Source organism: Vombatus ursinus, unplaced genomic scaffold (genome assembly GCF_900497805.2).
Source record: "Vombatus ursinus unplaced genomic scaffold, bare-nosed wombat genome assembly UNPS02006779.1, whole genome shotgun sequence".
NCBI classification, from domain to species: domain Eukaryota; kingdom Metazoa; phylum Chordata; class Mammalia; order Diprotodontia; family Vombatidae; genus Vombatus; species Vombatus ursinus.
This window is the reverse complement of record NW_020946557.1, coordinates 23682584-23696284: the sequence shown is the minus strand read 5'-3', so window position 1 is coordinate 23696284 and position 13701 is coordinate 23682584. Positions and strand designations below refer to the sequence as shown.

The 13701-nt window shown below is 37.4% G+C and overlaps 1 protein-coding gene across 6 annotated transcripts in view; it reads left to right on the top strand.

The window, feature by feature from the left end:
• EPB41L2 (erythrocyte membrane protein band 4.1 like 2) overlaps nucleotides 1–13701 on the top strand; it is a 274065-nt gene that overhangs the window by 640 nt on the left and 259724 nt on the right. The gene's annotated exons all lie outside the window — the stretch shown is intronic.

The window sequence follows — 13701 nt, the reverse complement described above, 5'->3', positions numbered from 1 at the left end:
GGCTCTTGTGTTTGCATATGTATGTGTAAGGAGAGGTGTGTGTGCGCACGGAGAGAGGGGGCTCTTGTATGTATATGTGTGTTATGTGCATGGAGAGGGTGACTTTCGAGTGTATGTACACTTGTGTGTGTATATGTGTGGGTGTTAAAGGAGATGGGCTCTTACATTTGTGTATATACACAAGTGTGTGTGTATGTGTGTGTGTGTGTGTGTGTGTGTGAAAGAAGGGGGAAGGGGCTCCTAAGGCTTGGGCCCAGGGAGTCACTGGGGAGAATATGGAGAGAAGCTGCAGAGCCAGCAGCAGCAGCAGCAGCAGCAGCAGCTGCCACCCTGCACCCATGCCCCTACCAACCTCACTAAGCAGAAGACAGACCCTGCCTCCCGGGAGAGAAGTCTTTTACAGACTTGCCCCTGCCCTCACCTAAGGCATACGGTTTCTTGCCTCACCACAGTCCTTGGATGGAGAGTGGAAGAAGCCAGGGAGAGAGCAGATGAAGAAAGGAACACATTTTTTAAAAAGAAAAAAAAAAGTCTTCTGTTTTTCAACGTTTCCTGTCCAAGGAAGAAAGACTCCCTTGGGGGTAGTGAAAGGGTTAGCATTAAGTTTTTTAAAGTTAAGGGCAAGGAAGTTATAGGAAGGTCAGGACTTAGGGTAGACCACTAGAAATTCCAAAGTTGAGGCAATTAGTGCTTGCTGAATTTGGGGTGAGAAGAGCTGAGTTCAAATGCTAGTTGTGTCACAGAACCGTAGGCAAATTATGGTGTCTCTGGGACTCAGTTTATTAATGGAGTGCTTTCCTGTCTGTCTCGAATTCTGTCTGCGTTGTTTTCAATAACCTAAATTCTAATAAAATTCGTTACATTTATGCTGTTAAGTTTTCAGGTACTCAGTATGGGCTTACTGCAGTCTGAGCACTTGTGGGTTACTCTCAGTGTGGTAATCCCAGGATGCCAAATTGCAAAAATGCTGTCCCCAGCTCTCCTTGCTTTCCCAATAGAAGAGATGTTTGACTGTGGTGGGGCATAAATCATTATGCTTCCCAAGGCTCCTGACCTCCTCTTGAGGTCAGATTTTTTTGGTTAAGTTAGAAGAGCTCTTGCACAGAGCGGGAACAGTGTTTTGGGGACTATCATGAGTGTGGAACTTTAATAATTTCATCATTTGTATTAGTTAGAATCATAACTTCCTTTCCTAGTTTTCAGTGAGTGAGCTAAAAGAGTATGTGTGTAGGCCTTTTTTTTTTCCCCCGTCTGTTGATTTTCCCATTGCACCAGCTTCTTTTTATTGGGAAACCTGAGTTCTAGTCCCTGTTTTATCGTGAAACTGGCTGTGTGACCTTGGGCAGTTATTAAACCTTGTGTGTGAAATGAGTGGATTGGGCTGCCTGGTCTCTGAAGTCTCAAACTAACTCCTCCCCTCCCCTTTTTTCTCTAAGCATTGTGGAAAGAGTAAAGCACTCTCTTCTCTCTTTTTCTCTATGTTTCTCTCTCTCTCTCTCATTCTGCTTACACTCTTCTGACCTTTTTTTCCTGCTTAACTAATTCCATTTTCTTTTATTTTCCTTTCTTGGGTTTTCTTTTTTTGCCTTTGTTTTTTTACAAAGTCCTTCCTTCCCATTTTGCTTTCTGTGTCTCCATTTTATTCTAAGAATTGACAAGAAACAGTATTTCTGTTCTGCGGCAGTCCTTCATGATTTGGCACATGAGGGGAAACTGAGTCGATTTCTGTACATCAGAGTTTTAAGATTTCAAACATTGTCCAGAGAAACTAATACTGCTTGATCCTATTCAGTTTCCCCTTTCAGCCTTTTCTCTGGGCGAATCACTAGACTGCTGTTTGGGCTACTGGTGGGGCTGAATTGCAATGCAATCTTGAATTGTGATAAGGGCCAACCAAGCACATCAATCAGGCTCTTAAGTTTGACACCAACTTGAATAGTTAGACTGTCACCTGTCCATGCTTTGCCCCTGTATTCCAACTTGAGACCCCACCCCCAAACCTCTGATATCTATTCTCAGTCACTCTTTTGGGCCGATTAGAGAGCTGTGTATGTTGTAATACCTTGGAACAATGGCATGGATTTAGGGCTAATTTAATCCTACCCAGTCTCACAGTCACTTCTTGGGCAGATTTCCCACTGAAGTCAGTAGTGGTCTTGTGTGCAGAAGGACTGCAGAGAACAAGAGACTGCTCATTTAGGGTAATGGGGAAGACAGTTTCTTTCCTTTCGATACATCCCCTTTTTAAGAACGACCTAGACATAATAGTCCTTTAATCTTCACCTCTAGTCTTGGTAGTTAGAGCACTGTGTGCAAAGACTTTCAATGGAAAATGTCCTGGTGGGTAACCAGCTTAGAAAACTTCTGAGTTATCTGTTAGATTTGAGGCTCGTTTTAAAAGATTAAAAGTACCTGATAGGAAAGTGGGAGCATAGCCTCTTTCAAAGAGAGAATTTCAGCAAAGTAAAAGCTAGTTCATATAAAATTTATTGCTGCTTAAAGACATAATGGTATATCTATATGTATGTATATATAGGTATATGTATATGTGTATATATGTGTGTGTGTATATATAGGTATATGTACGTACATATGCATATATGTATGTACGTATGCATATATGTATATGTGTATGTGTGTATATAAATACACATAACCCTTCAGTGACATTATCTATAGAACTTCATCTCCATGAATAGTTACTGCTTTTAGATCTGGGGTTGGAGAAGAATATCGAATGGCACGAACCTAGCAGATGCAAAACTAGAATAGTCAGCTACCCCTTCCCCTCCTGACACTAGTCAGCATTTACTACTTTTACTGGTGTGTGACTGATTTTGTATGGACCCCACTGTTTATTATCCTGGGAACCACTACATGGTAAGATAAGGACAAGGTTTTAAGGGTAGTTTTGACCCAGCTTCCGGACATGAGGGTGGCTTGGTCTTTTGCATTTCACATTTTTGTGGTTTGCTGTTTCCAAATTACCAGCTCTCAAGAAAAAAGAGTTCAGAGAACTACCCAGTTACCAGAATATAAAAACAGATTTTTAAAAACCAGAATCATGTCTACGTGTACTGCCCAACCACTTGCTTTCGGCTAAAAATACTTGGTTGCAGTGATGACAAAGCAGTCCCTGACCAAAATATTTATTGGTAAAATCACTCTGTAATTAGTAATATTGTGTGTCGTTATGGATAACACCAGGTTCCCCTTTAAATCACTGCTATCCTATTACTGTGGCTTTGAAGGCTTTGGAGTGTGTATCTGTGACATTCTGTTCAATGGGCTCAATGAAAATTGGTCTACAAAGCTTAAGGAATGTAGGTTTTTGTCTTTCATACAACCAACAACTGTGTATTTTTTAATTGTTTGACTTGGGCTCTGTCACCACAATGGAAAACCCAAGCAGATTTTCTTTACCCTAGGACTGAAGCAGCTGGTTTAAAAAAGCAGTGTGTGTGAAATTTTGTGAGAGTGTGGATTTCTAGTTTTTTAAGAGGAGAGAAAATAGATAGTTTGTAGTCATCCATTACAGAGTAGGTGGTGCATTTGGCTTTACTTAAAAACCATGTTATTATTTATTTTGAGATAACAATGGAAATGTTCCTTCCACCCTTTCATTTGGAAACTTATTTTCAGTGACCTTGTTTGTTTTTTAGATTTAGAAGTGCATGGCCACTGGTTATCCTTACAGATTAAAACAACAGCAACAAAAAACAAACAAACCTCAAATATTTATGCTAGGTCCTATAGTCAGAAAATAATAGACAAGACTTGTTTTTGCTGCCCTCTGTCAAATTTAAACCAAAAATATCATCCTGGAAACTGAGTAAGCAAGAGGCCCCTCAAAATCCAAGGTGGAGTTGGTATTCCATGCCAAGGCTTACTCAAAATCAGCATCCCAGAGATAATCAATAAGGTTCTAGTAATCCAGACATACAGAGTAGTTTTTATAGTACTTTCCTTCACCCAGGAAAGCCTAGACTAACATTTATTTAAATTTTCTTAGCCCAACTCTCATACTTCTACTTTTTGACATTCTTCCTTTCAGTCAGGTACCAGCCCTAGCCCTGATTTTTCCTCTTGGAAGTGATTTCACACTCCTTTAATCTTAATTCACAGTTTGTTTAGCTCTCCTTTCTTTTGCTCATAAATTCTAATTTTCTCTTTCTTTCTTCCTTCCTTCCTTCCTTTCTTTTCTTTCCTTCTTCCTTTGTTACATTAGTTATTTATATTTGTGTTACAAATCTCTTTTTAGATTATAAACTCTACTAGGTCTGGGACTCCATTAAAAAAAAAATCCTTGTTTCATTGCCTTGCTCCTAGAAATGTACTAATAATAGCTAGTGTTATAGTTGTGTTTTAAGGTTTGCAAAATACTTATGTTAATTCAGTTGATCCTTACTATAACCCTGGGATGTTGGTACTAATATTATCCGTATTTTATAGATGAAGAAACTGAGTTTGTGAAAGATTAAGTGACTAGCTCAGGATCACTAAACTAGTAAGTATTTGAGGGAGGATTTAAACTCAGGTCTTCCTGACGCCTACTCCAACTCTACCCATGCATCCTCTTGAATGCTTCAGTAATGTAAGCATCTTGAATTGGTTAAATTTTAACTCCCTATAGAGAGAAGTGTTCACATTTTCACTCTGCTGACATCCCATGTCAGATGTGTTGTCTTGATTTTACTTCTTGTTTTACTTCTGAAAGTGTCACTTGAAGTGATTGTTGGACTTGTATATTGCTATGCTTAATTGTTATTCAGTCATCTTCAGTCATGTCTGATTCTTTGTGATCCCATTTGCGGTTTCCTTGGCAGAGATACTAGAGTGGTTTGCTATTTCCTTCTCCAGCTCATTTTACAGATGAGGAAACTGAGGTAAACAGGGTTAAGAGACTTGTCTAGTGTCGCAGAGCTAGTAAGCGTCTGAGGCTGGATTTGAACTCAGGAAGATGAGTCTTTATGGTTCCAGGCTCAGCACTATCTACTGTACCATCTTGCTGCTCCCACTTTTCTTAGATCTCACTGATATCCTTTGGTCATCTTCCAGATGGAGATACTTGTTTTCCAAAGTTTCAGAATTTCAGATCTGTAAGAACTTTAGAAGTCATCAATCTGGTATTTTTTTATGGATGAAAAAACTGAGTCCTGTCTCTTGAAGGTCTTAGTTAGTTACAGTTGGTCTGACTACCTGATTTTAAGGCCTCTGTTCTCACTAAGCTACCTTAATTGTGTTTGCAGTTAATTTTCCTTTCTAATTATATTTATTCCTATTAAGTGCTATTCTTTTGTCACTGATCCACCTTACCAAATTTTCAGTTATTCTGAACTCTAGATTTGTCCTAAGGTGAAACTGTATTGCTTGTGATTGATAACTTTGATTGAAATTAATTGATCTGGCCTCAGGAACAAATCCAATTGTACGTGTGTGTGTGTGTGTGTGTGTGTGTGTGTGTATGTTTTAAAATAATTGCCTTGTCAAACTGTGGAAAACTAACTTTTCTTGAACATTTTAATTATCTATGTAGAAGTAGAATTGCTGTGTGGCACTTTTTTTATATCATTTTCATTTCCAAATACAGTCATGCTTTGTAACAAAGAAGGGAAAAAAAGCAGTTCAGTAAAACCAACCAATGTTGCCCCATTGCACATGATGTTGACCCTTGTGGTTTTAGATAATATGCTTCATATTAAAAATAGCCTTTCTTTGTCTGTGCTTTGTAGTGTTTGTAGCAGAAATGTTTTATAGCATAAATGTGCTTTGTTAAAAGTTGCCTTTATTTTCAGTTTTTTGTGTATGTTTATTTATAGAGTATCAGAGAGTTTTTAATTTATATAACATTATTGATGGTACTTTTCAGTTTTTCTCAACCTTTGTTGGCCTTCCACCCAATAGCATGCATATGGTGGAAGTTTTTGTTCTTAGTTCAAATAAGCATATCTAGAACAGTCCAGCTCATCTTAAACTGTGGGTCCTGACCCCATATGGGGTCATGTAACTGAATGTGGGGGTCGTGAAAAATTGGCAACAGTAAGAGGTTTCTATATACCTGTTTTATATACCTATATACCAGGGGTCGTGTAAAAATTTCTCAGGTGATAGGGGTTGCAAGTGGAAAAAGTTTAAGAAGCCCTGGTCTAAAAGAAGACTTTAGTCTTACTTTTAAACACACACACACACACACACACACAAATCCTTCTGATACTATGGATGAGAAGGAAATGATTCGATGTGCAAAATTGTACTTATTTTATAACTTGTTGCTTTTGTCATTGATAAAAGGCATAGTGAATAAAAATTATAAGGGAAAGAGTTTTTACTGATGTTTCTAGCTTTTTGAATATTGTTTTAAAATACTACCTCTTTGAGAACAGCCTCATCTCTCCTTTGGTTATTGGAAGTGTTAGTTGAGGGTCTTGAAAGACTCACTAGTTTGTTACCTCTCATATTAACCTTTGTATTTGAGGTATACTGCCTAGATACAGAGTTGGAGGGGACCTTATAGTTCATAAGTTCAGTCCCCTTATTTTACAAATGAAGAGACTGAAGTATCTGAAATGGGAAACTCAGAGGAAATTGAGTGGTTACTTGCCAGGGTAACACCCATAATAAATGGCACTCTTCCCATTGCATCATGTCAATGATCACTTCTAGACTTTTGTGTATTTTTGAAGAATTTTGATGTGTCTGTTACAGATGTAAATGGAGGAGCCCAAGGCATCATCACTCATTGATGTGCTTTCTCTCAGCTAATAAACTGCATAATCCCTTATTCCAATCCTTATTCCAATCTGAATTTATTGCTAGAACATGTATACTAGTGTGGTCTCTTGGTCTCATTTGTTTCAGTACTAGATCATGCTGAATAAGGTGTTTTAGTTTGCCCTCATAGTAATGTTTTTGCCTTCCTTGCCTACAGGAATTTTTAAATTTTATGATAGCTGCTTTGCTATTCATCTTCTCCAAATTCTAGACAGTTATGTCTGTTACCGGATTAAAATATTTTTAGACACCATTATTTAGGGGAAAAGTGCTACAATGCCACTCCACCTTTAATTTGGAGCCATTTTCCATATGGTTGTTCATAATTTGCAATTATTATTTTGATCATGTTTCATTTCCTTTGACCATTTGCCTTTGGAAGAATGGCTCCTGTTAAATAGAGAATTGACATCACATATATATGTCTCAGATGGCAGATTTTAGTCATTGGTACTTGATGCGTATATTTTTCTACTCAACAATTTCTTTTGTCTTCATTGATTTTATACATGCAAAAGCTTTTCAAAAAATTTTTATGTAATAAAAAATGGTCTATTTTGTCTTTTGCAATTCCCTAACTTGCTTGGATAAGAAACTTTCTCCTAGACTTTGTTATAAAAAGTACCTCCTCCTGTTCTCTTAACTTTTTTTAAATGTTGTGACTTTTTATATTCATTCTGCATATTCATTTTGAGCTTTCTAGTATGCGGTATAAAATGTTAGTCTAAGCTTAATTTCTGCCAAACTTAAATTTTCATGGAACTTCTTGTCGTAAAGGGGATCCTTCCCCTTTTAATTTATTTCTTGGGTTTATCAAACACATTGGTACTGTTCTCATTGTTTCTGTCTTTTGCTTATCTTTCCTGTTTCATTGATCTGCTTTTCTTTGTTTTAACCAGTGCTAAATCATTTTGAAGAATGCTACTTTATAATATAGTTTCAGGACTGGTTATCTTAATGTCCCTTCATTGGTACTTTTTATTTATCTCTTAAGATTCTAGACCTTTTCTTCTTATAAATGAATTTTGTTATGTTTTTAATTCCATAAAATATCTCCTCCTTAATTTGTCTAAGTATCTAAATTATGAGGAAGTCATTTTTATTTTCTTTACATGGCCCAACCATGAACAATGAATATCCTTTTGCTTGTTTGTCCCCCTTTGTTTCTGTTAAATGTTTTCTGTAGTTCTTATACATGTATGGGTCTCAATAGGTTAAGATCCCCAGGTTTTTGCTTTTGTCTTTTTTGCATTTTATCATGACTTTGAATGAATTTCTTTTTATTATTTATTCCTAAGGTTTTTTTTAAAGTACTGTATAGCAATGCTAATGATTTTTGTGGATTTATTTTGTAGTCTGCTACCTTACTAAGGATCTTCATCATCTCAAATAGCGTTTACGCTGATTTCTCTGGAGTTTTCTTAGTATGCCATCCTGTCATCTATAAATAGGGATAATTTAGTCTCCTCTGCTAATGTCTATATCTTCATTTTGTTCTTTTGCTTCTTTGTTATAGTTAGCATGTTTAGAACTAGGTCAGATAATAGTGAGGAAATGGGGGTAATGTTTATTTTTAATGATCACATCCATAAAGAGGGTTGGACACAAGAGCACTACACTCCAGACCTTTATCTCTTAAGAGTGCGATATTAACTAAAATTGTTCCATGAGTCTGCCAAAAGACATGTATGCTTTCTGCTCTTTAGATAGTGTTGTTAGGTCTTTTCTGTGTCATCTAAATCTTTGATGCATATGTCTTAGTGTTCAGGATAAATGTTACTATATTGTTGAATATAGAATTACTACTCCCACACTCAATTCAAAAGATCTTGATTCTACCAGTAGTATCTCTACTAATCTAGATTTTATGCCCTTCACACTTTAGTTAAATTAGTCATGTAAATGAGTTACTGTTGTACCCCTGTTTCTCCCATCTCCCCCAAACTGCAATATGCCAGCCTTCTGGTGATGAAGCAGATAAATCTAGCTAGAGTAGGCCTCTAAGAGAGACACACACACCTCTTTGTAGGGCCTTTCTAGCTTGTTAGAACCTAGTAGAACTTACACTTCCATTAGTATAACCTCTAAGAACCCAGAGTTCATCTTCATGCTATAATAATGGCAACTTTGGAATGATAACTAAGTTTACATAATGCTTTAAGGTTTGTAAAATGCAGATATCTCATTTCATCTTCACTAATGAACTTGTGAGGTGTAGGTGCTGTTATTATCCCTATTTTACAGATAAGGAAATTGAGGCACAGAGGTCAAGGGACTTCCCAAGGGTCATGTAGCTAGTAAGTATCTGAGTCTAGATTTAAATTTTTTGGTATTTCTTCCCGTTTGGTCTAACAAGCATAAAAAGGGTAATGAATGAAAATGGCCTTCTGTTTCTCGGTCATTCCAGCAGTGGTACACTTTTCTGCTATATTTGTAGTTGCCTGCAGTGTAGAAAGGTCTGTTATTGATTTTTTTTTATACTTTCAAATAAATAGAATGAAAAATTGAATCTTGCCTCAAGGTCACAGAGCCAAGTTAGGGATGGAAGTGAGGCTAGGGCTTCCACCTCTAGGTCCAGCAGCCCTCTTTCTCTTACAGTTTACACTTAGTTGGGCGTTAATGGAATCCCCAATATTTGTTTTTCTGATAGGAAAAAAGAGGATGCTTGCTGAGCTTTGGGGAGCTTCAGTGACATCAAGATCTCATTGCCCTTATCTGCTAGTACATCTTTAGTTCAGAAGGTGGGCATGCATGGTGAAGGGCTCCCAAGCCATGAAATAAAATGGCAGTCTTCATTAATTGTGTTGATGATATTTGTGCTGTCTTAGATAACACATACACAAACCCTTACTTCTTAGACTTCAGAGTGGAACTGAATGATCATGTACCAAATTTGCATTAGCTTAGTGTTGTCTTATAATTTGCCTTATCTGCAAAATTGTTAGCTTCTAAAGTTCAGGGAAAGAAGACAAATAAAGGCACTGTGTGCCTGGTACCTAGTAAATGCTTAGTAAATATTTATTGACTGGCTTTAAGGGAGAGAGTTTATCACTTAAAAATGAAAGATTTTCAAGTGTGTAGTAAAGTGTCTGGCACATAGTAGGTTCTTAATAAATGTTTATTCATTGATAGATGTATCACTTAATGACTAACCTTCTTAATAAATGTTTATTCATTGATAGATGTATCACCTAATGACTAACCTTCTAGTGGCAGTATAGAGCATTCTGTACTACAGCAATCTAGATGCTATTGAGGCATAATAGATAGAGTGTCAGGCTTGGAGTCAAGAAGACTTGAGTTTAAATCTCACCTGAGAAACTTAACTAGCTGTGTGACTCTGGTCAAGTCACTTCTGTTTGCTTCAGTTTCCTCAACTGTAAAATGGGGATAATAATGATGTCTACTTCCTAGGGTGGTTGTGAGGATCAAATACGACTAATATTTGTAAAGTGCGCCCCTTCACATCCTGATGATCTTCCACCTTTTCTAACTGTTCTAGAATCTTACAGTATGCATTCAATATAAATCTTCTCTAAAAAAAAACCTCTCCTTAAAAAAAAGCTTCTTATTAACAATATGGTGGAAGAAATGAAAGCATGGAGAGAGGTTACCATAGGAAGTGCTGGTTATATTGTTTTTTTAGACAGCTCTGGTGGAGTTGGTGTGTTTGTAGAAACAGACATCTTGAGTACTGTCCACAAATTTGTGAATTGAAGTATTTTTGTATAGTCCATAACTATACCAGTACTCCATATCTTAATTTTTTAAGACCACATTTATTTGCTTTAAATTTTTCAGAGATGGTAAATGTGATTGCTTTCCTTTATTTTCTCCTTTTTAATTTTCAACTAGAAAAATAAAGGTATGGAAGATATTCTTAGGTGTATTAAAGTCTGCAGTGAAGAGGTTGATTTGTAAAACTCCATGTGTAGTGCAGAGGTAGCTCAAGTTTCTGGCCACTTTTCTTTTAATTGAAGTTAACTCATTTTCAGCTCTCTTGTTTCATACATTCTTAATTTGAAAGCCTGCTGAGCAGGCACCTAGGATAGGAGTCTCTCCTATATGTTGTCTGTTACTTGTTATGTTTAGTAGTTTTGCTCCTATCTGACTCTTTGTGACCCCTTTTTGGGGTTTTCTTGGCATAGGTACGGGAATGGTTTTTCATTTCCTTCTCTAGCTCATTTTACAGATGAGGAAATTGAGACAAACAGGGTTAAATGACTGGCCCAGAGTCACACAGCTAACATATAACAACATGGAAACTGGAAGGTTAAGCTGGAGTGCTTAAGCTCTTTATTTGTTAAATTTTAAAGCTTTTATTTTAAAATGTTTTATGTTTTAAATGTTTAATGTTTTAAAATTTTTATACCAGTGATTTTCTAATGTATTACAATCCAACTGCCCCCCCCCATCCTCCCTTGAAACAAAGAAAAGCCGATATGCAAATACAACAGCTTATTTAGCATTTTGCTCCCAGAGTTCTCCCACATGGTCACAAGGTTCTTCCTCATCTCTCCTGTGGGGCCAAGATTGTAAGGCATTATTTTGAACTACCATATTTGCTCATTTCTTACCAGGAGGGTAAGACTCCTGGAGGGAGGACTCTTCCCTACTCTGGGTTTCAGTTTCTACATCTGTAAAAATAGAGGATTGGACTAGAGGTCTCTTAAAAATTCCTTCCTTCCTTAAATTTATAATCTGATCCTGAAGCTTGAAATATTTTATATTTACTAAAATAATAGAAATTACAGAATACTAGTTACTATAGATGTAACTTGAATGCTGTGTTTTGTTAAGTATTTGAATGCCTTTTAAAGGTCAGTAAGATTGATGAGGATGGGATCTGGACCCCAAAAGAAAAACCTTGGACTTGTCCAAGTGGCCAAATTTCTGGTGTTTGCCTGAGGCTATAATCCTATCAACTGGCCTTTCATTATCACATACGCCCAATCTCCCAATTCTGTTACTTAGCCCTCCATTTTCTATTACCTCCAGATGGCCCCAGGTCACTTCCCACCCTTAATCCTATATAGATTCCTTTCTCCCTTGACCACATGGTCCAGATCCCAGGCTGTTCTCTTCACCCCAGTTTACTGGCCACTCCCATCCAGATCTTCCTTAGACCCCGCATCCAGTCACCACAAACTATTTGGCAGCTCTTAGATCCCTCCCACAGTCTTTCTGTATATAGGATCCATCTTGTATCCATTAAGGTGCTCAGATTCTTAAAATCTAACCACTGCTGAGATTCTGACCTGCTTGGATTAGTGATACAAATGCCTCGATTCCTTAAAAGTCTGTGCAATATGATGGATGTTCTAATAAACCTTGTCTTTGGTTGAAAGAAGGCTTGGGTCGAATTCATTTGGGCAGGACCTGTGTGTTGTGATTTTGGGGTCCTAGAAACCCTAAACCTCAACAGGGCTGCTGTAATAGTCAAATGAACTGATATATGTGAAAATGCTTTTAAAATTGCAAAGTGCTGTATGTATAAATCTAAGATGATAATTAATGTTCCACTAACATTTGGGGGAAAAAAGTAGTTTATATTCCTTGTTTCCTATTCTTTGCCTGCTCAGTTTAACCTTTTATAATATGGATTGTGTCCTCACTACTTCATGGAAAACACTTGCCTCCATTGACCTTCCTCACCATTGGATCTAGTAAACTTTATTAATGTTCATCCTCCTGTGACATCTTTTCATTGTTTCTGTGTGCCCGCTCCCTACCTTGAAGCTTTCCCTTCTCTTGGCTTTCAGAACCCTTTTCTTCCTACTTCTCCAGCTGTTTCTGCATTTCCTTCCATGATTTCTTTCTTCTTCTAACCCATAAATGTGGGTTCATCTCAAGACTTAGTCTGTTGAACTTTCATCTTTCTCTTCTTTTGGAGCCCTCCTCTCCTTCAGAGAGTTCTTCTTACTCTGTTGACTGCCAAATAACACCTCCCTCAAATGGATGAGTTCCAGATCTAGGTTTTTAGCTGTGACCCATCTCCTGGTTTTCTGTCAGGCATCCATTTCCAGCTGGGTTTGAAATTTTCACCCAATGTCTCACCATGCATGACCTCACATTCCTGCTGATTGCTCCTAGCTGACCTTTTCCATTCCCTCGAGGGTTGTTCAGAGTATCACCCTGTTATGCCTGGATGATATCCTGAAGACAAGCCTCCTTGACAGTCCTCTTGCCATTCTCTCTTCTCTCCTAAATCCATTCCTTATACTTTGAGCAGATTGATTTTCCTAAATTATTGATTAGTATACTTGATCCCAGGCTCAAAATTTTCAGTGGTTCTCTGCCCACCAGTTTTATCTCTAATTACCTCTCCAACTTGACTTCTTATCAATAGGGAAAGCAGTGTGGTCTGTGTAGTAGATATAGGTACTGGACTAAATCGTTCAGTGAGTGACCATGGATAAGTCACAGGTGTTCTACCTGTGAAACAGGGTATGACAATATCTGTAATACCCACTCATCAGGTTTATTGTGAAGCTCAAATGAGATAAGGAGAGGAAAGGCTTTTGCAAACCTTAAGGTCCTATATAAATGCTAATATTTGTTATTGTCACTACTGTTCTCCTAGAACAAGGTTTGTTAGTATCAATGAAGAACAAATTTGGCACTTGACCGAGTGCAATTTTTTTTTAAACCTTTGTATACCATTTAGTAGCACATGGCTCATAGTAGTTGCTCAGCATATTAAAAAAAAAATTCTTGTAAAAGGTTCCTTTCACTTTTTATGTCTTTTTTCTGGATCTCCTTTGCCTTTTGTGGTCTGTGCTTTTGATATTTAGCATGTGAAGTCTGGTATTGTTATTCATCTGTTTTTCAGATTATAAACCCCTTGAGGGCAGGTACTGTGGTTGGTAGCTTTGTCTCAGTGCCTAGTTTAGCATTCTTCACTTTATAGCCATTCCCCACCTCCCTGGT